General features: G+C 43.8%; 1 protein-coding gene across 1 annotated transcript in view; it reads left to right on the top strand.

Moving 5' to 3' along the window:
• The window catches only part of LOC147103254 (mannosyl-oligosaccharide 1,2-alpha-mannosidase IA-like), a 216,401-nt gene that overhangs the window by 37,358 nt on the left and 153,405 nt on the right, over positions 1-25,638 (top strand).

The following is a 25,638-nucleotide window of genomic DNA, read 5'->3' as shown; positions in this document are numbered from 1 at the left end:
TATTATAGAATCTATTATGAAAGATGTAATAGCAGAGCACTTGGTAAGCAGTGACAGGATCGGACAAAGTCAACATGGATTTACAAAAGGTAAATCATGCTTGACTAATCTACTGGAATTTTTTGAGGATGTAACTGGTAAAATAGATAAGGGAGAACCAGTGGATGTGGTGTATTTGGACTTTCAGAAGGCTTTCGATAAGGTCCCACAGAAGAGATTAGCGTGCAAAATTAAGGCACATGGGATTGGGGGCAAGGTATTGACTTGGATAGAGAAATGGTTGGCGGACAGAAGGCAGACAGTTGGAATAAACGGGTCGTTTTCCGAGTGGCAGGCAGTGACTAGTGGGGTACCGCAAGGATCGGTCCTAGGACCCCAGCTGTTCACAATATATATTAATGATCTGGACGAGGGAATTGAATGTAATATCTCCAAATTTGCAGACGACACAAAGCTGGGTGGGAGGGTAAGCTGTGAGGAGGATGTCGAGAAACTCCAGTAAGATTTGGACAGATTGGGTGATTGGGCAGAAACATGGCAAATGCACTATAATGTGGATAAATGTGAGGTTATCCACTTTGGTGGCAAAAACAAGGCAGATTATTATTTGAATGGCAATAGATTGGGAGAAGGGGAAGTGCAAAGAGACCTGGGTGTTCTTGTGCACCAGTCGCTGAAGGTAAGCATGCAGGTGCAGCAGGCGGTTAAGAAGGCAAATGGTATGTTGGCCTTCGTAGCAAGAGGGTTCGAGTACAGGAACAAGGATGTCTTGCTACAGCTGTACAGGGCCTTGGTGAGACCGCACCTTGAGTATTGTGTGCAGTTTTGGTCGCCTTACTTGAGGAAGGACGTTCTTGCCATGGAAGGAGTACAGCGAAGATTCACCAGGCTGATACCTGGGATGGCAGGAATGGCGTATGAGGAGAGATTGTGTCGATTGGGCTTATACTCACTGGAGTTTAGAAGATTGAGAGGGGATCTCATCAAAACCTATAAAATTCTGTCAGGCCTGGACAGACTAGATGCAGGAAGGATGTTTATGATGGCCGGGGAGTTCAGAACCAGGGGTCATAGTCTAAGGATAAGGGGTAAGCCATTTAGGACTGAAATGAGGAGGAATTTCTTCACCCAGAGAGTGGTGAACCTGTGGAATTCTCTGCCACAGAGGGCAGTGGAGGCCAGTTCATTAAATATATTCAAAAAGGAGTTGGATATATTTCTTAAGGCTAAAGGGATCAAGGGATATGGGGAGAAGGCAGGGACAGGGTACTGAATTTGGATGATCAGCCATGATCTCATTGAATGGCGGAGCAGGCTCGAAGGGCCGAATGGCCTACTCCTGCTCCTATCTTCTATGTTTCTATTATGAACCTGACATTTATTATAAACCTCCTTTTTCTGTTTCATTTTAATTACAATTTCTTCAGTCATCCACGGAGCTCTAGCTTTGGATGCCCTTCCTTTCCCCTCATGGGTATATGTTTAGTCAGCGCCCGAACTATCCCCTCCTTGAAGGCCTCCCATTGCTCATTTACTGTTTTACCTTCCAGTCTTTGTTTCCAATCCACCTGGGCCAGATCGCTTTTCAACTCATTGAAATTAGTCCTCTTCCAGTTGAGTATCTTCATCTTTTGATTGTTCCTTGTCCTTTTTCATAACTATTCGAACCTAATAATATTGTGATTGTTTAGAATTGAGATTAAAACTACCTGTCACATAGTGAGAACAGGCGTCGCATCTATTCATAGAAGCTGTAAGTAAGACACTGTTGTGTGCAGCTTATTTATCCTAAGACTTTTGCATTCATTATTATGACATGACTCCTCTGTTCTGTTCTGTTTTCAAGTAGTTTCTGTCATATGAAGTTGTTAGGAAATACCTTTGTAGCGATAGAGCAGATATTAGAACTTGCATATACTCTGAAAGCCCTCTGTAGTTATAGGATGACAGTTGCCTTTATAAACCGTACAAATATCTTGCAACCAACTGGCAAATGATTCCTGTTTCTCAGAAGGATTTTAAAAAATCTTTTGGGATAAGGATAATTCCTACTGTGGTTATAAAACCACAAATGTCTTGTGTAAAGAAAATAAACTCCAGTAACTTAGTACAGTAGTCTGATGGAAAATATATGTTCTGTTAGAATATTTAAAGTGTAGTGATGAGTGCTCGTTCAGAAACAGGTGAGGATGTTTACGGTGTAGTGGTGAGTGCTCGTTGTTCAGAAACAGGTGAGGATGTTTACGGTGTAGTGGTGAGTGTTCATTCTTCAAAAAGTGGAAGGGCAGGTTGCAAATAGACCTCAGTTGCTGTTAGCACAGGCATTTAATTAGTGGTGTTGCACATCCACATCAATTTGACTGTGGTGTTCAAACCATCAGTGTGTGCCTCCCTGCTAGCTACAGATGGTATGAAAAGCAAATAAATCAACCCTTCACCTTGGATGAGGAACTGTAAATATTGGATTGCTTTATCATTTGGTTGTTTTTTGTCCCAATAATTACAATATAAATAGTGAATTAGAGATGGGAATCTTACTATTGAAATTTTGATGTGCACTTGTTTTTATTTTTACATTTTTCCTATTTGTGATTGAAAAATAAGCCCAACATAATGTAAATCATTAATCAGAGTGTGACCTTATTGCAAATTTTAGGAATCCATGTCCTTTTGAGAATTTGTGTTTTAAGTATATGTTGCGTATCTCAATCATTTCCCATTTTTGCAACTCTGTGCACATGCCCTTATACTGTAGGAAATCACGGAGGAGTGGGAGGGGTAAATACTGGTCCTTTTTTATAACCTTAGGGAGTTCCAAAGTATGAATGCTATGAAACATGACTATTTTTGCTGCCATGATACATGCATAATACATCTGCATTTGGGGGAATTGATGCATCACAATTATCCTGGAAATGTAATTAAGATGCAGTGCCTAGAACATTCCTGTTGCAAGGACACAATATTAAATTATTTAATTAGATTTCTGTTTTTCAGAAATAGATTAATTATAAAAATATAATCAAAAAAAAGTTGGTGCAGTACCATTTTCTACCTGCATAAATATTTGCAATGGAAGCTTGTTGATCTACATTACATTGTTGCCTCTACAGAAAATAGTGGTGATGTTCAGATCTTGATATCTTCGTGGCTGGGTTACCCTGATGATTGTAGTGGTGAGTTGTAAGTTTGTAGTTTGGAGTATTCCATAGGAAATTTAAGTCAGCTTCAGGCTAGAAAGGCTCAAGTGTCGATGCCTAAACATTTTGTTTGTGTTTCAAATTTATTCAAATGTTTTGAGTTTCATGATCATTTAAATTTTTGCCATTGCTATGTTTTACTGTGTTTCCCAGTAAAATCTATTTCAATAATTTAATGAGAAGTGTAATACTTTTCCAGTTTGGATATGAAACATTTCTAGGCTAAGGGATTCACAGCCAGGTGCACAGTGCAGCTCTGTTTCTTCATTGGTTCCAATCTCAAAGTTCCCCTCACTGCATTAGCACATTTTTTCCCCAGAGTGGGAGCATTGCTGTGAAGTCTGGGAGCCAGTCCCCTGAGGGGTCTGACCCAATTTTAGAAGTAGGTTGCATACATTTTTGATCTGAGACAGCTGCTCTTGTTGTTTTACCGGATGTAGGTCAACTAGTCCATTTACTGTGTTCTGATAGACAGTTAATTTACATGAGTGTGTCTTCGTAGTTGCTTCAAAGTTTATGCTATAACTATTTTTGTCAATCTTCATTCCTGTCTAAGACTTGAAACAAGTTGAGGCACAGTTTATGCACCACATGTTCTGACCTGCCAATGGTGTGCTTAAAGATTAGCATTAAAGGATTTAATGAGAGGGGGAGTTGCATAGATCTGGTTGGAAGCAGTGGAACCTGTGCAGTGCACAAGATTGCTAATTTATTGTTGCCATCAAAGTTACATTCTAAAAATTTCAATTCCTTTTTGCTGCTTTTATGGTACTTCAGACTAGTTTGAGACTGTCCTTTGCTTTTGAGTTAACATTTGCTGGGTATGATATGGGTTTGAGATGCTGTAGGTGTTCTGCTGTCAGTTTCATCAACCGTAAAAGCTAACAACTGATCCATTCTAGACTGCTTCTGCCAACTTTAGCATTTGATCATAATACAACACAACTGTAGTGGGCGTTACAGCAATTACTTCAAAATGTACATGGAAAGCAAGTTTTAATGTCCAAGTTTTGAGTACAGGAAACTTTGTGCTATCCGGCACCAACGGGACCGAGCTGTTGCCGTCCCATCAAAACTGCCGGACAAACCAGCGCTAATGTTGAAACATAGAGATTTTGAGCTCCGTATCTGGCAACAAACCCTGTTGCTTGCAACAGCTTCTAAACAGTCAGCCGTACCTTGCAAGCGTCTCTGTAGCTTAGCAACAGCTTCAGCGAGACCTTGCAGAGCCTGACTGGTGGAAAAAAAAAGCAACGAAAAGAAAAAAAAACTACGAAAAGAAAAAAAACCTAATGAAACGGCTCCTGATTTTTGCCGGTGGCTCGAGCATTCCGGATAGTTAACCTCCGGATAAACCAAAGTTTCCTGTATGGTGTACAGTATTGGTCACCCGCTCTTTTAAAAAAAAATAGATATATTGGAAATAGTGACCAGATAATTTCAATGCTCAGGATTAAATTGTGAAGATAAAGTTGGGGACTAACACCTTTGCTGGGGAAAAGAAGATAGAGGAGGCATGACACATAGCTTTAGAATAATTAATGTATAAGATAGAGGTTTTTCTATCCAGCAGGAACAAACCCAGATGCCTCAAGCAAGATTCGTTTTCTTTTACTACGTGATAGTGCATATATCTGGAAAGTGGTTAATTATGGATCAATTGACAGTTTCTGGATCAATAGCTGTTGAGAAAGAGGATTTATGATTTTAGAAATGTTAATAGGTCTGTGGAAGGAAGAGACTTGATGTGCTAGTGAGCCTTTCTTCCTATTACTAGCTTTCTGAAGCTTCTTGGGGCAGAGAGGTTTTCACTATTATCCCTCACTTGCTTCCTATCTAATTGTAGCCTGAGCATTTCTAGCAATGGCTTCTCTTCCCACCCTCACACCTTGGAAGTCCCCCAAGGATCCCCCCCTTCCTCATCACATGATGCCTGTTGGTGACATCATCCTCAGACATGAGCAGGAATAGGCCATTCAGACCCAAAAGCCTGTTCCCTATTCAATTAGATCATGGCTGATCTATACCGTAACTCAATTTACTCACCTTTGATATATATCCCTTGATATCTTTACCTAATAAAAATCTATCCATCTCAGTCTTGAAAAATTCAATGGACCCAGCATCCACAGCATTTGGGGGTGAGAATTCCACATTTCCACTACCCTTTGTATGAAAAAGTGCTCCCTGATTCCATTCCTGAATGGCCTAGCTCGAATTTTAAGATTGTGCTCTCTTGTTCTGAATTCCCCCACCAGACAAACTAGTAACTCTGTATTTACTCTATCAAAGCCTTTTTATTATTTGAAACACCTCAGTTAGATCACATCGCAACCGTCTAAACTCAAGGGAATGCAACCTGTCTTCATAATTTAACGATATAAACCCCAGTATAATTTTGGTAAATCTGCACTGTACCCCCTCCACAGCCAATATATCCTTCTTGCGATGCAGTGTCCAGAACTGAATGCAATAATCCAGATGGCATCTGACCAAGGCTCTGTACAACTGAAGCATCAGTTCCACCTCTTTGTATTCCAGTCCCCTTGAGATAAAGGCCAACATTAGCCTTAACAGGTTAGAGATGGAACAGGTTGTAACAGTTCTGATGAAAGGTCATTGACCTGAAACGTTAACGCTGTTTCCCTCTCCACAGATGCTGCCTGACCTGCTGAGTATTTCCAGCATTTTCTGTTTTTATTCCAAGGATACTGGACAGGGAGGTTCTAGGAACAGTGAAGTAGGTCCTGGAATTGCTGGGACAACGACATGGGGCATTGGGGAGTAAATTTGCAGGGTCTGAGAGCATTGGGGGCAGTTATAGGATTTGGGAACACTGGGAATGTAGACTAAGGGCAGGATTTTCATTGGGCCGTGGAGGTGGGATTGGAGACGTGCGGGTGGTTAAAATTGCAAAAACCGGCGGGCGGGCCCGACCCCGCCTCCACGCAATTTTCAAAAATTTGTGTCTGATTGTCCCGTCTCCGTCCCGCCTCCAAGAGGCGGGATAGGCTGTTAAGGCCCTTAACAAGCACTAAATTGCCTCTATAATGTCATTTTGAATGGCCATTGCGAATTTAACCCATTTCCCACGTGAAACACGCCTGGTGGGAAACACGACGGTGAAACCTGGCGGGAGCACAATTGGATTGCTGACTATCAGCTGCAGGTCAACCATTAAAGAGGAGATTTGATCAGCCATTATTTGCAGGTGGCAGGACTTTGTAGTCTCAGGACTGGGGGAACTTTTAGAAGGCATAACCACAGCTGTGGAAGTTTGGAGCCTGACACCCATCTCCAGTGTGACCTCCTGGGAAACCCCTCTCGCCACCTTCACTGAGCACTTCCTCAACTGAGGCATCTACCATAAGCATGGGAGCCATTTATTTCCTTCCCTTCTGGGCATTAGATGAGGCCGAACAACAGCAGCAGCAGCAACAGGCGCGCCAAACTGCTGCTCACCCACCTGAAGATGCACAGGCCAGAAGGGGCCAGCGCATGGAAGCCCAGGAGATACCCCCCAAACAGGGTCTACAGACACAGGGTCAGCTATGTCTCAATATGTCTGAGCAGCAGTGCCAAAGGCGGCTCCAACTTTCGCGAGAGGTAGTGGGTGACATCTGCGCAATGCTGCAACAAGACCTGCAGGCCAGAGGACCAGGTGGACAACCCTTACCAGTGGCCGTCAAAGTCACCACCGCACTCAACTTTTTTGCCTCGGGCTCATTCCAGAGATCAGCAGCAGACATCAGCGGCATCTCCCAGGCGGCCGCACACACTTGCATCACGCAGGTAACCTTTGCCCTCGCGCACAATCACATCAATTTCACCAAGGATTGAGCAAGTGTCACGAGGCGTGCGGTTGGATTAGCTCACCTGGCAGGCTTTCCAAGGGTGCAGGGCATCGTTGACTGTACAAAATGTGGCCCTTAAGGCACCCCATCGCAATCCAGGTATTTTTGTCAATCGCAAGGGCTTCCACTCCCTTAACGTTCAGCTGGTGTGTGACCACAAGAAGGAAATTTTGCATGTTTGTGCCAAGTACCCTGGCAGTTGCCATGACTCCTTCATACTGCGCCAGTCTAGTGTGCCTCCACTGTTCAGTCCGCCAGACCAACTTAACAGATGGCTACTTGGAGACAAGGGCTATCCCCTGAGGACGTGGCTAATGACGCCATTGAGGAGACCATCCAACGAAACTGAGGAGAGCTACAACTCCAGCCACATGTCCACCAGAGCCATTTGCTGAAGATGCGCTTCAGATGCCTGGATAGATCAGGTGGAGCCCTGCAGTACTCAGCAGCCAGGGTCTCCAGAATCGTCGTGGTTTGCTGTGCACTTCACAACATGACACAGCGTCGTGACTTGCAGATGCCTGAGGACCAAGTGGCTCCTCACATATCCTCCTCGGATGAGGAGGAGGAGGGCGAAAACGAACATCCTGCAGAGGCCCATCAACCAGCAGCAGCAGTACGCAAGAACATAGTTGCCTGGGATGCAAGGAACGCACTCATCTTGGCCAGATTTGCTTAGCCTAGCCACTCAAGCACTTTTGCCTCGCATCTTTTTACCTGAGCATCGACAATGGCCACGAACCAGCTGATGCCAAGCAATTTGACCACCATACTGACAATTGCAAGTAATCCTAAGCCCTCAACGTGGAAGTCCCATTCACGAAATGACACACCCCACAACTACAGCAATAGCCATCAGATTTTTTATGTACATGATTCATATGATGGCTTTTACACATAAAGCATCAAATTTCACCCAAGTGACTATCCTTGTGACTAATTGTGCAGTATCTTTCTCTTACGCGTGCTCCTACGTGGTGCTTCCCCTGTGGCTTCATCAGATGTGGAGGCCCCTTGCTCAGTTTCTTGCTGCTCCTGTCTCGACACCTTTGGCGGGCGTCCTCTGGGGTGGCGAACCTGTGAGGGCTCGTCAACAGTCTGCTGCTCCTGCGGCTGTGCAGGGGTTGAGACGCCGATCTCAGTTGGGTGTGGAGCCTGGTGGGGCTCTGACCGAGGGCTCTGCAGTGGCATGGAAGTGTGAGCACTTGGAGGAGAGGAGCCCCTACTTCCTTGATGTCTGCCACCAACTTCCCCCTCATGGGTCAGGTCCCCCTCAGCGCTTACAAGTGGCTTGAGAGCACCTTGCTGCACAACAGGGGGGCCATGGGGACCCGTATCTGCACTGGCAGTCCTACTCAGAGGGCCTGCCATGAAGGTCTGGTTTCTCTGTTCAATAGCTGAACATCGCTCCTCCAGAGATGTCAGTCTATTCTGGACACTTACCATGTTTTCAACACTCAGGCGACTTAGCTCCTCCATGGCCGTAGCCATCCTCTCGTCTACTGCAGCCATCCTTTCCGCAGAGGTTGCCATCCTTTCCGTAGTGATGCGTTCATGCGCCAATGACTCCACAATGGCTCTGCTCATGTTAGCGAGGGACTCCTCCATTCGCTCCACACTCGCAGCAACCCTGGAGACAAAACCTGCCAGAGACTCCTGCATCTTTTCCTGGAGTGCCATCACCGCTGATACTGTGGATGGACCCAGAGGCAGAGGGTCAACATGCAGTCTGCCCAGCTTTTATTTTTTAACATCCAAGTCATCTATATTCCTTTAAACAAATAAGGATTCCAACTGAAATTCCACCCTTCGTGTTTTGGATCCACCCAGGACTACAGATATCTCCAAGATATTCAGCGTTCCTCGAATCACTGCTCTCGCCATATCCTGAGATCCACGCTGAATGTCATGCGCCGCCACATGAACACTCTCGACCTCTCTCTTCAGCAGCACCGACTCACTCTATCTCAAAGCTGTCCTGGTCTGCAGTTCCATTTCATCCGGCGCTTTAACAAAAAACATTTTTTCTTCCTTTCAGGTGTCAAGGATCGCAAGCTTCAACAACTCTTGGACACCAACACCCCTCCGGAACCTCCTTCCCCTTCAATTTCCGCTGACCCCTTCCCTTCTTCCAATCTCTCCCCCTGCCGTGTTTTCACTATCCCCTCTGACCTTCCCCTCTCTGACCCCGAACGATCAGTCCTTAGCAAATGCCTGAGCTTCATCCCCTTACGTCACCATCTCAATGAATTTCGAGCTCGGCACGATGCTGAGCTCTTTTTCCGCCGCCTTCGTCTCCGTGCCCACTTCTTTGGCCAAGAGTCCTCCCCCCACATAGCTGACCCTTTCTCCCGTTTTCAGAATTCTCGTTCTACCTGGACCCTTCCCTCTGGCCTCTTAACCTCTCTAGATCTTTTCATTGCCAACTGCCGGTGTGACATCAGCCGTCTCAATTTCTCTGCTCCCCTCACTCCAACCTACTCCCCTCTGAACTTGCAGCACTCCATTATCTCAGATCCAACCCCAACATTGTCATTAAACCTGCTGACAAGGGTGGTGCTGTTGTTGTTTGGCGAGCCGACCTCTACCTAGCGGAGGCTGAACGCCAACTCTCCGACACCTCCTCCTACCTCCGCCTGTACCATGACCCCACTACTGAACATCAAGCCACCGTTTCCAAGACCGTCACTGACCTCATCTCCTCTGGAGATCTTCCCTCCATGGCCGCCAACCTCATAGTTCCCCAACCCCGCACAGCCCGCTCCTACCTCCTTCCCAAGATCCACAAACAGGACTGCCCTGGTAGACCCATCGTTTCAGCCTGTTCTTGCCCCATGGAACTTATCTCTTCCTATATCTTCTATTTTTTCTCCCCTTGTCCTGTCTCTTCCCACCTACATCTGCGACTCTTCCAACGCCCTCCGCCACTTTAACAGTTTCCAGTTTCCTGGTCCCAACCGCCTCCTTTTCACTATGGACGTATAATCTCTCTACACCTCCATCCCCCACCAGGATGGCCTGAGGGTGCTCCGCTTCTTCCTTGAACAGAGGCCCAACCAGTCCCCATCCACCACCACCCTCCTCCGCCTGGATGAACTTGTTCTCACATTGAACAACTTCTCCTTTGACTCCACTCACTTCCTCCAAATTAAAGGTGTTGCTATGGGTACCTGCATGGGTCCTAGCTATGCCTGCCTTTTCGTGGGATATGTGGAACATTCTTTGTTCCAGTCCTACTCAGGTCCCCTCCCTCACCTCTTTTTCCGGTACATTGATGATTGTATCGGTGCTGTTTCCTGCTCTCGCCCTGAACTAGAAAATTTCATTCGCTTTGCTTCCAATTTCCACCCTTCCCTCACCTTCACATGGTCCATCTCCGACTCTTCTCTTCCCTTCCTCGGCTTCTCTGTCTCCATCTTTGGGAATAGGTTATTGACAAACATTCACTACAAGCCCACTGACTCCCACAGCTACCTGGACTACACTTCCTCCCACCCCACTTCCTGTAAGGACTCTATTCCATTCTCCCAGTTTCTCCGTCTCCGCCGCACCTGCTGTGACGATGCCACCTTCTATACTAGTGCTTCCGACATGTCTTCCTTTTTCTTCAACCGAGGATTCCCCTCTACTGTGGTTGACATGGCCCATGACCGTGTCCGTTCTATTTCCCACACTTCTGCCCTCACCCCTTTCACTCCCTCCCGGAACCACAATAGGGTTCCCCTTGTCCTCACCTTTCACCCCACCAGCCTCCACATTCAACGGATCATCCTCTGCCATTTCCGCCACCTCCAGTGTGATCCCACCACCAAACACATCTTCCCCTCACCTCCCCTTTCAGCATTCCGAAGGGACTGCTCCCTCCGCGACACCCTGGTCCACTCCTCTATCACCCCCAACACCCCTTCCCCTTCGCCCGGCACCTTCTCGTGCAAGTGCAGGAGATGCAACACATGTCCTTTTACCTCCACCCTTCCCACTGTCCAGGGCCCCAAACACTCCTTCCGGGTGAAACAGCGATTTACTTGTACTTCTTGCAATTTAGTATACTGTATTTGCTGCTCACGATGTGGTCTCCTCTACATTGGGGAGACCAAACGCAGATTAGGTGACCGCTTTGTGTAACACCTCCGTTCAGTTCATAGGGGTGACCCCGAGCTTCCGGTCGCCTGTCACTTTAATTCTCCGCTCCACTCCCACTCAGACCTCACCGTCCTCGGCCTCTTGCATTGTTCCACTGAAGCTCAGCGTAAGCTCGAGGAACAGCACCTCATCTTTCGATTAGGCACTTTACAGCCTTCTGGACTCAACATAGAGTTTAACAATTTCAGACCATAACCTCTGCCCCTGTCTTTCCCCCCCCCCCCCCCCCCATTTATTTATTTATTTATTTATTTATTTTTCTCTCCCACATGGCAGCTGTCTTTCATTCTGCCCGTGCCATTTACACTTCATCTAGAGCCATCTTTTGTTTCTTAACTTGTCCCAGTACCATCTCCTTTTGCCTTGTACCATCTCTTAATCTCTCTAAATGTCTCTTAATCTCTCCTGCCTTCCATCCCATCACAGACCTTTCCTTTTGTTCTTTCCTCCCCTCCTCCCTTTCCCTGCCCCTGCATTTGCTTAAAAACCTGTTCCATCTCCAGCTTTTCCAGTTCCGACGAAGGGTCATCGACCTGAAACGTTAACTCTGTTTCTCTCTCCACAGATGCTGACCTGCTGAGTATTTCCAGCATTTTCTGTTTTTATTTCAGATTTCCAGCATCTGCAGAATTTTGCTTTTGTATAAGGGTTAATTAGTTAATTTTACTAATAAAGGCTTTCTATTTGAGATCTAGGTACATCGTATTTGAACAGTGCTTTTACGTATGATTTATGTCTCGGGTGCTCAGGCTGATGCTGACCTGTATTAACAGCAGATCAGTGTGTATCTTGGTACTAACTATTGTATTTGGGTGTCCTTGTACACAAACCACAGAAAGTTGACCTGCAGGTACAGCAAGGAATTAGGAAAGCAAATGGCATGTTAGCCTTTATTGCAAGAGGGTTGGAGTATAAGGGTAAGAAAGTCTTGCTGCAATTATATAGGGCCCTGATGAGACCACACCTGGAGTAAACACACAGACAACAAAATGAAACTGGCTATCCTAAAACTCTTCAACTTGGTTCTGAGTGTCGGTTATTTCCCTGATATCTGGAACAAAGGACTCATAACGCCCATATACAAAAGTGGGGACAAAATCGACCCAAACAACTATCGAGGCATCTGTGTAAACAGTAACCTGGGGAAGGTATTCTGTAGCATCATAAACAAAAGACTTATAAACTTCCTTGAGGAGCACAATGTCTTGAGTAAAAGCCAAATTGGATTCCTGCCAAACTATAGAACATCCGATCATATCTTCACCCTACAGACCCTAATTGACAAACACGTTCACAATAACAAAAGCAAAATCTACGCATGCTTTGTAGATTTACAGAAGGCTTTCGACTCCATCTGGCATGACGGTTTATTCCTGAAACTTATCGAAAGTGGGGTAGGAGGGAAAACATATGATGTAATTAAATCAATGTATACAAACAACAAATGTGCAGTTAAAATTGGAGACAAACAAACAAAATACTTCCCACAGGGGCGGGGGGTGACGCAGGGCTCGCCAATCTCACCGACACTCTTTAATATTTACATAAATGGATTGGCAAAACTACTTGAACAATCTACAGCACCCGGCCTCACCCTATATGAATCCAAGGTTAAATTCCTCCTCTATGCAGACGACCTGGTTCTGCTGTCACCTACTAAAGAGGGGCTACAGCAAAACCTGGACCTGCTGGAGTCGTACTGCCAGACTTGGGCCCTGACAATAAATCCCCAAAAAACCAAAGTCCTTGTGTTCCAGCAAAGATCCAAACATCAGGGACCCAAAATAAATTTCACAGTAGGAACAACCAAAATTGAACAAACCACTAACTACACATACTTGGGCTTAAAAATCAGTTCTACGGGAAACTTCAAACTGGCTGTGAATGAACTGAAAGAGAAAGCAAGAAGGGCTTTCTATGCCATCAAAAAATCAATCCAAATAGAAATCCCAATTAGCATTTGGCTCAAAATTTTCAAATCAGTAATTGAACCAATTGCACTCTATGGCAGTGAGGTATGGGGACCGCTAACTCAACAAGAATTTGCAAAATGGGACAAACACCCAATTGAGATCCTACATGCAGAATTCTGTAAAAGTATCCTCCGGACTCAAAGGAAAACAGTAAACAATGCATGCAGGGCGGAACTAGGCCAATATCCATTAATAATCACTATCCAAAAAAGAGCCACCAAATTTTGGAATCACCTACAAATGAGCAATCCCCAATGCTATCACTACGACGCCCTGAAATGCCAAGAGCTGACCATAAAGAAGAATACCCTCAGTCAATTAGTCCTGGGACTCAGTGAAGTAACTACTAACAATAACCAGCCCCAGGACAGTGACAGGGTAACACAAAGAATTCGACCCAACACAATCGTCGCTAAGCAAAAGGAAAAATATCTGACATATTGGGCAGAAACAACAAAAACCCAAAGCAAACTCAATTGCTACTTGGCCCTAAACAGACAATACAACATAGCTGATTACCTGACCATGGTAAAGGATAACAAACTGAGAAGAACCTTGACAAGGTACAGACTTAGCGAACATAGCCTAGCGATCGAAAAAGGCAGACACAGGCAGACCAGGCTGCCAAGAGAGGACAGGATATGCTCTCACTGCAGTCAGGGAGTGGTGGAGACAGAGATGCACTTCCTCACAGCTTGTGGAAAATATCAGGGCATCAGGGAGAATTTCTACCAAAAATTCTCACAAATATGCCCTGATTTCAGAAATCTGAATGACAACCAAAAACTCCCATTCCTACTGGGAGAGGAGAGAAGCTGTATAACACTGGCGGCGCACTATGTTACAGCTTGCCATGAACAGAGGGACAACCAGTAAACTAAGAAAAAAATATATATAAACAATGCGAATGTATATTTATACACTCAGGGATATACCTGTTTATACACTGTATGAATAGAACTGCGTTTATGTGCTAAACCATAAATGTATTTTGATGCTTTGGCAACATAAGATGTAACTTATCATGCCAATAAAGCGATTTAAATTGTAAAAAATTGTAAAAGTAGTGTGCACAGTTTTGGTCTCCTTACCTAAGGAAGGATATACTTGCCATAGAGGGAGTGCAACGAAGGTTCAGGAGATTGATTCCAGGAGCGAGACGGTTGTCCTATTAGGCGAGATTGAGTAGAATGGGCCTATATTCTCGAGTTTAGAATAATGAATGGTGATCTCATTGAAACATATAAAATTCTTAGTGGGCTTGACAGGGTAGATGCTGAGGCTGTTTCCCCTGGCTAGAGAGTGTAGAACTAGGGGTCATAGTCTCAGGATAAGGGGTCGGCCATTTAGGACTGAGATGAGGAGAAATGTCTTCACTCAGAGGGTGGTGAATCTTTGGACTACCCCAGAGGGCTGTGGAGGCTCAGTTGTGAAATATATTCAAGACTGAGATCGATAGAGTTTTGGGCACTAAGAGAATCAAGGGATATGGTGGGACAGTGGATGTAAAAGTTTAGCCATGGTCTTACTGAATGGTGGAGCAGGCTCGAGGGGCCACATGACCTACTCCTGCTCCTATTTCTTATGTTCTTACGTATAGATGACTCTGAGCAGTCAGCACAGATTTCTGAAAAATATATTTTTGTGTTAAAGGGTGGCTGTAGACATTTATGGAGATTTAAACAAGTGTCTGCCATTATTTCTTGTAGTTTCAAAATTTTCAGAATTGCAAATAAATATCAAGTCAAAGAAGCTGTTTTTTCTTAACAGCGGTAATTTGCTTGAAATATTATCTTGATAATATTTGGACTGAAATGAACAGCGTTAGTAGGTGTAACTGGATTCTCTACCAGTGTGATGCTATTTTTGAGAGCTAGATCCAGGTGAGCTATGGAATTGCTTTTCGGGGATATAGATGAAAATGCCTTTAAAAAACAAAATGAGTATAATATGAGTTGTAAAACTTTTTTACAGTATTGCCTATATAAGGAGAGCCATAATATAAACCTACCTGTGAATCAGGTAGTATATTTTTCTAAAGTGACGCAATTGTGTATTTTTTTGTAACTTCTGATTTTAAAGAAAGACTTGCATTTCTATAGCGCCTTTCACAACCACCAGACGTCCCAAAGCGCTTTACAACCAATGAAATACTTTTTGAAATGTGGTCACTGTTGTAATGTGGGAAACGCGGCAGCCAATTTGCCCACGGCAAGCTCCCACAAACAGCAATGTGATCATGACCAGATCATCTGTTTTAAATGTTGATTTAAGGGATAAATATTGGCTCGGACACCAGGGATAACTCCCCAGCTGTTCTTCAAATTAGTGCCATAGGATCTTTTCCATCCACCTGAGAGAGCAAACGGGGCCTCGGTTTAACGTCTCATCCGAAAGACGGCACCTCCGACAGTGCAGCACTCCGTCACGACTGCACTGGAGGGTCAGCCTAGATTTCTTTTGTGCTCAAGTCTCTGGAGTGGGACTTGAACCTTGAACCCACGACCTTCTGACTCAGGTGAGAGTGCTGCCCACTGAGCCACGGCTGACACATTCTAAATATTTTCAAGTTTATGATTGTCAGGACTAATTGTGAAAAACTACACTGAGCATTTCACTCTGTGAATCCCTTATTAAATTATTGAAGAAATGTCATGTGCTTTAGTTTAGGATTCCTATGCTTATGATACCACAGCACTAGCAATACAGCACTTGTTGCTGTTTGTTTATACACATGGGTTTGTTAAGATAACCAAGTAAAACCTGGCAGTTTCTGAGTACTTGCGTATCAGAATCCTGGGTACTTTCAGAGCTTGGCTCCTTTACATTCATAAGGCACAGAAAGACAACCCAGCTGTGCACAACACAATGGAAATGGTTTTATTCTGGTGACTGGTAGTTCTTCTGTGAGAATGTATTCGTACAAAGAACTTTTCTGTCTTGCCTGCTGTCCTACAGATAATATCAACAAATGTAGTTATGGCACCAAAACGGGCTGCGGAGGCAGGAGTGGGGGCAGTGAGTTGTGGCAACCGGAAATGGCCTATTTGAAGTGGGAATCTGTGTCAGAGCAATGGGGGTGGAAGCAACGTTCTAGAGCAAAGGAAGAAGCAAAGTAAAACTATGGGTGGGATTGCTAAAATCGGGCCAAAGAGCATGGGGGAGGGGGACAGAGCAGGGCCCAGCAAGAGGGATGCCAATAACATGGAAACACATTAGCGAGATCATGGAATGGGGAGTGGAATGGCTCAAAACTGTCTAATTCCTAATTATGAACAAAAATTATTTAGAGATTAAAAGTTACAAAAATCATTTTCAAAATAAAAGCTTGTGTAAGTTTACTAACTCACATGATGCTTTGGAACTGGGAATAACAGGTCAATGATTTGCTAGCGCCGCCCTGTAGCCAGGCTGTGCAGTTACAGCGTGACAAGTTTACATAAGCAGTTTCCATTATAAACAAGGCTATAGTAATTTATCATGGCTGGGGGGAGAAGTGATGGAAAAACATGACAACAGGAATTAAGGCTTTGTAGTCAGGAAATGAACACAGATGGAAGATTTTTAATTTATTTATATAAATATATATAAATGTTTACCAAGGAAGAAGATTTTGCCAAAGCTGCAGTAAATGAAGAAGTTGAAGCCCATGAGATGATGGGGGCAGTAGCTGCATGGATACACAATTGGCTAAGGGATAGAAAGCAGAGAGTTTTAGTGAATGGCTGTTTTTCGGACCAGAGGGAGGTATACAGTCGTGTTCCCCAGGGTTCAATACCAGGACCACTGCTGTTTTTGATTCACATTAATGACTTGGACTTGTGGGTACAGGGCATAATTTCAAAATTTGCAGATGACGCGAAACTTGGAAGTGTAGTAAACAGTGAGGAAGATAGTAATAAGACTTCAAGAGGACATACGCTGGTGGAATGAGTGACACATGGCAGATGAAATTCAATGCAGAAAAGTGTGAGGTGATACATTTTGGTAGGAAAAATGAGGAGAGACAATATAAGCTAAATGGTACAATTTTAAAGGGACTGCAAGAAGAGAGAGACCTGAGTGTTTGTGCACAAATCTTTGAAGGTAGCAGGACTGGTTAACAAAGCAGTTAATAAAACATATGGGTTCCTGGGCTTTATAAATAGAGGCATAGGGCTGGATGTTCCAAGCCCCATGGAGGCAGGACAGCCGGTAAACTCAGAGAAAGTGGGGGTAGATGGTAAACCCGCCCCATACCGCCTCCATGCCCTTTTGCCAGGAGGCGGGAGGATGTCCAGCTTCGGGTCCCATCTCCTGGAGACGGGGAAGGCATTTAATCCTTTTAACTGCCTGTTAACAGGCAGAAAAAAGGATTAGTGCCATTTTACCTTCACAGGTGAAGGCTTCCCGACCTCGGAGAACCTCGCCGGGTTGGAGGAGACGTGGAGGAGGTCTGCGGTGGTCGGAGGCACCTGGAAGTAAGATGTAGAGGTGAGTGATGGGTGCAAGTGTGGAGTGGTAAGTATGTAAGGTGAGTGATGAGTTTAAAAAAGTGTGCACTTGCCTTGTTTTCTTTCTACAGCCTTTAGCCACGCTGGATGGGGAGAGCCGACATTCTCCTTGTCAATTTCACATAATGGCTGTTGGATCCTCCGATCCCACAGACATGTGAAATTTACAAAGTTGAAAGGTTTGATGAGTCCTCACCACAAAGACTTATCAAACTAAAGAGAATGTCAGTGTTTGACAGCTTCACAGAGCTGTCAAACGCTGTCATTTCTTCTTTCAAGAAGTCTTGACAGATAGCACGTCTGACATTGACGTGATCTATCAGGGGAAAATCCCTCTGATCGATCAGGCGAGGATGGAGGCGGGACATTGACACGACAAGCAGCAGTCCCACCTCCAACTCGCCTCCATTCACAAAATCCAGCCCATAGAGTACAAAAGCCATACAGTTATGCTAAACCTATAAAAACACTAGTTCAGCCCCAACTGGAGTATTGTGTCCAATTTGGCCACCACACTTTAGGAAGGACATGAAGGCTTTGGAGATGGTACAGAGGAGATTTACTAGGATGGTTCTAGGGATGTTACATGGATAGACTGGAGAAGCTGGGGTTGTTCTCCTTAGAGCAGCGAAGGTTAAGAGGAGATTTGATAGAGGTGTTTAAAATCATGAAGGGTTTAGATAGAGTAAAGAAAGAGAAACCGTTTCCAATGGCAGAAGGGTCGATAACTAGAGGGCACAGATTTAAAGTGATTGGCAAAAGAACCAGAGGCGACATGAGGAAAAACTATTTTACGCAACGAGTGTTTAGGATTTGGAATGCACTACCTGAAAAGGTGGTGGAAACAGATTCAATAGTAGCTTTCAAAAGGGAATTAGATAAATACTTGAAGGAGAAAAAAATTGCAAGGATATAGGGAAAGAGCGGGGGAGTGGGACTAACTGGATTGCTCTTTGAAAGAGCCAGCACAGACTCGATGGGCCAAATGGCCACCTCCTGTGCTGTACTACTATTCTATGATATATATGTAAAACATTAAAATATTGCATAAAGTGTGCCCCTCCTGTCAAGCTTTCTTCCTGTAGCACATGTCAATATTTAGAATGGAAACTGCCTTTTGTAAATATTTGTAATGGGAAAATTCTATCTAATCTTTTGGATATTTTTAACATGGAAACCCATATGTAAACATTTCACCATAGTGGTTTGTTGATGAACTAATGAAACCATTTTATATGCTTTTTGGAAAAAAATCTGCTATTTTGTTCCTGCAGTAATTGAAATGTCTAACGTCCAAATGAATGTTTTAAGCAAAATAACATTTCAAAATATTACATATTTCACAATAATATGATTAAATTAAACCATAGTTTTGAGCAGCCGGAGGCTCTGCTTCCAACCCTGTAATATTGGAGATTGTTTTGAACTACCAGAAATTGCTGGGCTCTGAAAGTGGAAAGTTGAAGTACATTTGAAGGATGTACACAACGTACAGCTTTGTAATTCATAGGCCTTTTGCAATACAGAAATTCGTCTTGTGGAGCTTGTATTCAGACTGTTGTATGTTTTTAGAAAGGTTGTGTGGTAACTAGTTAGTTCCCAAACTGATTGCATCCATTTTTAGGTTCCAATAGGCTTCAAGTTAAACCAACCAATCAAATGTTAATTGAAATTACTCAATTTATTGTGTTTGTCTTTGGAAATAAACCACTTGACCTGTGGAAATGATGTGGACATGTTGATATAGCAAAGGGTGGTACACACCAAAAACAGACGGCATTGGTTCTCTAAAATTGAACTTTCATTCTTACTACACAATACCAAATAAGGTTTTCATGAAAGTCAGTCAAGAGCAAAAAAGCCCAGTCGCTGATGAAAAAGTCAATCAATATTTCAAAATGTATAAAATTGCAGAGGATTGTTACAAAAGAATAAACAATCTGAAAAGGTTTTCAAAATACAGGTGTACTACTTCAACATAACAGATAAACACAAAATAGGGGAGCCAAAAGGCATCAAAAATACCTTAGACAGAAAATTATTGCACAGTTGTTCAAGTTCAGGGACAATTGCGACACCAACTTAACGTAATGATTTGCTACACGGAATCTGATAAATAGTATCGGCTGCTGTATGTGACCAATGTTTAGGCGGCGCAGACACGATGGGCCGAAGGGCCTCATTCTGTGCTGTAAAACTCTATGACTCTATAACTCTCCTCTAGTGTGTATGCAGATAGTGTTTAGTAAAATGTCTGTGTCCATAATTTGTTTTGCTCCAAGTAAATGAAGAAGTGCTGCACTTTATGCATAGTTCAAAGTCCAACAAACTGTCTTTCATGTCTCCAGAAATAAATCTGCAAAATTCAAGTTGCTGAGGCCATTGCTTTTGCCAAGAATATGAGAACATGCAACCCAATGAGCAACACAGTTCTACGAATTAGAGCATCTGCGGTCTGCATTGGCAACCTTGCTGTAGGGTGGTGGGAAGACATCACACAAGCGACTGAATCCTTCAGAGGGACTTCTCTGGACTGTGCAGTAAAAGTCAGTGGTCTTGGGCCATGTCAGTCAGACTTGCCAGGTGCTGGTCCTTCTATCCCCACTTCATACCCACACCATGGAGGAGAACATTTGTCTGCTTCATGAAACAGTACAAAGTGTTGAACCGGTGGTACACTTCAGATACATTTGATGAATACTGACATTACACTATTACAATTAGGCTGGGCATAGTTGGGGAGAGATTGCCTTTCCAATCAACCTGGTTGCTACATTGGATGTGAAACCAGCAGATGACCTCCATGCAAGCCCCAAGACTGCGATTCAGCGTTGCCTCAAGTTGTCTGAACGCCAGTCTATCGATGTTGTGGGACCATAACTTTCAATACAGTCTTTGCACTGATGAGCATATTTTCATTAGAACAGAGGAGATTCAGGGGTGATTTGATCGAGGTGTTTAAATATTATGAAGTGAGGGGACAGAGTAGGTAGAAACAGACTGTTTGTTTCCAGTAGTTAAGTCTACAACAAGGGGACATGGATATAAGATGCAAGAGACTTGGGAGAAACCTTTTTACACAAAGGATTATGAGGCTGTGGAACGCACCGGATTTAGTGATTGAAGCAGTGATCATACCAACATTTAAGAATAATTTAGATAGGTGGTTGAAGGTAAGGGGATAAAGGGATATGATAACAGGGTATGGTATTAGGACTACTGCTCGTGTGGAAGATAAATATCAACGCAGATTGGTTGGGCTGCACAGCCTGTTTCCATGATGTCATTTCTCTATAATTCTATGCATGTATTTATGCTTTACTGACGTTTGTACCCACTTCAGCCCATCTGTCACTGAAATTCTTATTCATACCTTTGTATTCTCCAGACTTGACTATTCCAGTGCCTTCTGGCCAGTCTCCAATCCTCCATCCGCTGTAAATTCTGCTTTAATATCTATCGCGCACTAAGTCCTGCTGACCCATCACCCCAGTCCTTGCTACCTACCTTGGCTCCTGGTCCCCTAACGCCTCTAATTTTAAGTTCTCATCCTCATGTTTAAATCCCTTCATGGCCTGTAATCTTCTGCTGTCCTACAACCCCTGAATGTATGGAGTGGGCTGCCAAAGGAGGTAGTGTGAGCAGATTTTATCAGCAAATTCAAGAGGATTGGCTAAGTACTGGTAGAAACATTTGATTGAGAGGTATCATGGAATATGTTACCTAGACACTGGAATTGACCAGATGGGCCACAGTTGTATTTGTTGCTCCTCTATATTCTCATGTTCTTATCCTCTATTATACTGCCTGCAGCTCTAGACAGCTTTAGTGTGCCTCCATATTAGGATGCCTTCTTGTTGGTCTGGTTCATAAGATTTAATTCAATAGTCTTCAGCCTCACACTTTTTGGTAACTGCATATAAAATCATAGAATTTTACATTGCAGAAGGAGGCCATTCAGCCCATTACATCTGCACTAGCTCTCTGAATTAGCTATCTGCTTCATCTCATTTACTGTACCTCTATAAAAAAAAATATATATATTTTTCAAGCATTTATCCACTCCCCACAACTGTTTGTGGTAGGGTATTTCTTGTCCTGGCAACACTGGATAAAAAAATCTCCGAACCTCTTCCTTTGTTCTTTTGGTGATGACCTTAAATTTATTCCCTTTGGTTACCGATTGATTGACCAGTGGAAATAGTTTCATCTTATGAAAACCCTTTATCATTTTGAACACCTCTATCTGATCTCCTCATAATCTTTTCTGCTCTAGTGAAGAGCGTTGCAGTTATTCCCAGCTCTCCTCATAACTGATTATTTTTCTGATGCCCACAAATTATTGAATTTAATTTCACAACTTGCCATGGTGCAATTTGAACTCATGAGCTCTGGGTTACTACTCCAGTGCAATAAACATTAGGTTATCATACCACGTGCTAGTGAGTATAGGAATAGGAGGATAGAGCAGATGAATGCGTGGCTAAAGAGTTGGTGCAGGAGGGAGGGCTTTAGTTTCCTGGACCACTGGGCCTGCTTCTGGGGAAGGTGGGACTTGTACAAGTCAGACGGGTTGCACCTGAACCAGAGCGGGACAAATATCCTTGCGGGGAGGTTTGCTAGCACTGTTCGGGGGGAGTTTAAACTAAAATGGCAGGGGGTTGGGAACCTGAGCAGGGAGACAGAGGAAAGGGAAACAGGGATAAAAGCAAAAGATAGGAAGGAGAAAAACAAAAGTGGCAGTCAGAGAAATCAACGGTTTAAATCAAACGTGGCCACAGTAAATAATAATTCTAATAGGTCTAAGAGCGTTAAAAAAACAAGCCTGAAGGCTTTGTGTCTTAATGCGAGGAGCATTTGTAATAAGGTGGACGAATTGGCTGCGCAAATAGAGGTAAACGAATATGATTTGGTTGGGATTACGGAAACATGGCTCAAGGATGGCCAAGACTGGGAACTCAACATCCAGGGGTATTCGATATTCAGGAAAGATAGGCAAAAAGGAAAGGGAGGTGGGGTAGCATTACTGGTTAAAGAAGGGATTAATACAATTGTAATGAAGGATATTAGCTCTGATGATGTGGAATATGTATGGGTAGAATTGAGAAATACTAAGGGGAAAAAAACATTAGTGGAAGTGGAATATAGACCTCCAAACAGTAAGGCGGAGGTTGGGGATGGCATTAAAAGGGAAATTAAAGAAGCGTGCAATAAAGGCACAGCAGTCATCATGGGTGACTTTAATCTACATATAGATTGGGCCAACCAAATTAGTAACAATACTGTGGAGGAGGAATTCCTGGAGTGTTTACGGGATGGTTTCCTGGACCAATATGTTGAGGAACCAACCAGAGATCAGGCCATCTTAGACTGGGTATTATGTAACGAGAAAGGATTAATTAGTAATCTTGTTGTACGAGGCCCCTTGGGTCGGAGCGATCATAATATGATCGAATTCTTCATTAAGATGGAGAATGAAGTAGTTGACTCAGAGACTAGGGTCCTCAATATAAATAAAGGAAACTACGATGGTCTGAGGAGCGAGTTGGGTAGGATTGATTGGGGAATGGCACTCAAAGGGTTGACGGTGGATAGGCAATGGCAAACATTCAAAGACCGAATAGATGAGCTACAGAATTTGTTCATCCCAGTTTGGCATAAAAGTAAAACAAAAAAGGTGACTCAACCGTGGCTAACAAGGGAAATTAGGGATAGCATAAGATCCAAGGAGAGGACATATAAATTGGCCAGAAAAAGCAATAATCCTGAGGATTGGGAGCAGTTTAGGATTCAACAAAGGAGGACAAGGGGATTAATTAAGAAAGGGAAAATAGAATATGAGAGTAAGCTAGCAGGGAACATAAAAACTGACTGTAAAAACTTTTATAGATATGTGAAGAGAAAAAGATTGGTGAAGTCAAGCGTAGGTCCCTTGCGGTCAGAATCAGGGGAATTTATAATGGGAAACAAAGAAATGGCAGACCAACTAAATACATAGTTTGGTTCTGTCTTCACAAAGGAGGACACAAATAACCTCCCAGAGATGCCGGGGAACATAGGGTCTGTTGAAAGGGAGGAACTGAAAGAAATCAGTATTTGTAGGGAAATGGTGTTAGGAAAATTGATGGGACTGAAGGCCGATAAATCCCCAGGGCCTGATAATCTACATCCCAGGGTACTTAAGGAAGTGGCCCTAGAAATAGTAGATGCATTGCTGGTCATCTTCCAGAACTCGATAGACTCTGGAACAGTACCCATGGATTGGAGGGTAGCTAATGTTACCCCACTATTCAAAAAAGGTGGTAGAGAAAAAGCGGGGAATTATAGACCGGTAAGCCTGACATCGGTAGTGGGGAAAATGCTAGAGTCTATTATAAAAGATGTAATAGCAGAGCACTTGGAAAGCAGTGACAGGATCGGACAAAGTCAACATGGATTTACAAAAGGTAAATCATGCTTGACTAATCTACTGGAATTTTTTGAGGATGTAACTGGTAAAATAGATAAGGGAGAACCAGTGGATGTGGTGTATTTGGATTTTCAGAAGGCTTTCGATAAGGTCCCACAAGAGATTAGCGTGCAAAATTAAGGCACATGGGATTGGGGACAAGGTATTGACTTGGATAGAGAACTGGTTGGCGGACAGAAAGCAAAGAGTTGGAATAAACGGGTCGTTTTCCGAGTGGCAGGCTGTGACTAGTGGGGTACCGCACGGATCGGTCCTAGGACCCCAGCTGTTCACAATATATATTAATGATCTGGACGAGGGAATTGGATGTAATATCTCCAAATTTGCAGACGACACAAAGCTGGGTGGGAGGGTAAGCTGTGAGGAGGATGTCGTGAAACTCCAGTACAATTTGGACAGGTTGGGTGATTGGGCAGAAACATGGCAAATGCACTATAATGTGGATAAATGTGAGGTTATCCACTTTGGTGGCAAAAACAGGAAGGCAGATTATTATTTGAATGGCAATAGATTGGGAGAAGGGGAAGTGCAAAGAGACCTGGGTGTTCTTGTGCACCAGTCGCTGAAGGTAAGCATGCAGGTGCAGCAGGCGGTTAAGAAGGCAAATGGTATGTTGGCCTTCGTAGCAAGAGGGTTCGAGTACAGGAACAAGGATGTCTTGCTACAGCTGTACAGGGCCTTGGTGAGACCGCACCTTGAGTATTGTGTGCAGTTTTGGCCACCTTATCTGAGGAAGGACGTTCTTGCCATGGAAGGAGTGCAGCGAAGATTCACCAGGCTGATACCTGGGATGGCAGGAATGACGTATGAGGAGAGATTGTGTCGATAGGGCTTATACTCACTGGAGTTTAGAAGATTGAGAGGGGATCTCATCGAAACCTATAAAATTCTGTCAGGCCTGGACAGACTAGATGCAGGAAGGATGTTTCTGATGGCCAGGGAGTCCAGAACCAGGGGTCATAGTCTAAGGATAAGGGGTAAGCCATTTAGGACTGAAATGAGGAGGAATTTCTTCACCCAGAGAGTGGTGAACCTGTGGAATTCTCTGCCACAGAGGGCGGTGGAGGCCAGTTCATTAAATATATTCAAGAAAGAGTTGGATATATTTCTTGAGGCTAAAGGGATCAAGGGATATGGGGAGAAGGCAGGGACAGGGTACTGAATTTGGATGATCAGCCATGATCTCATTGAATGGCGGAGCAGGCTCGAAGGGCCGAATGGCCTACTCCTGCTCCTATCTTCTATGTTTCTATGTTAACAAACCCTGATTAACAAGTACTGAACAAAAAAAACTGTAACATCAGTTCTGTGTGTTGAAGTGGACAATTATTAACTCGCAAGCAATTTCATTAGCTAGGAAAATATGGAATGATCGAGTCACCCGCACTAACACTTTTACTACAAAAATCTAAATGGTCCACTGATGTCTGTCAGGGAAGAAGGCCTGCCACCTCGACCCACCCAGTCTGGCCTACACACGACTCCAGTCCTATACTATGCGGTTGA

Source organism: Somniosus microcephalus, chromosome 20 (genome assembly GCF_052327205.1).
Source record: "Somniosus microcephalus isolate GS21.2 chromosome 20, FLI_Smic_1.0, whole genome shotgun sequence".
Taxonomy (NCBI): domain Eukaryota; kingdom Metazoa; phylum Chordata; class Chondrichthyes; order Squaliformes; family Somniosidae; genus Somniosus; species Somniosus microcephalus.
This window is presented reverse-complemented; position numbering and strand designations above follow the sequence as displayed.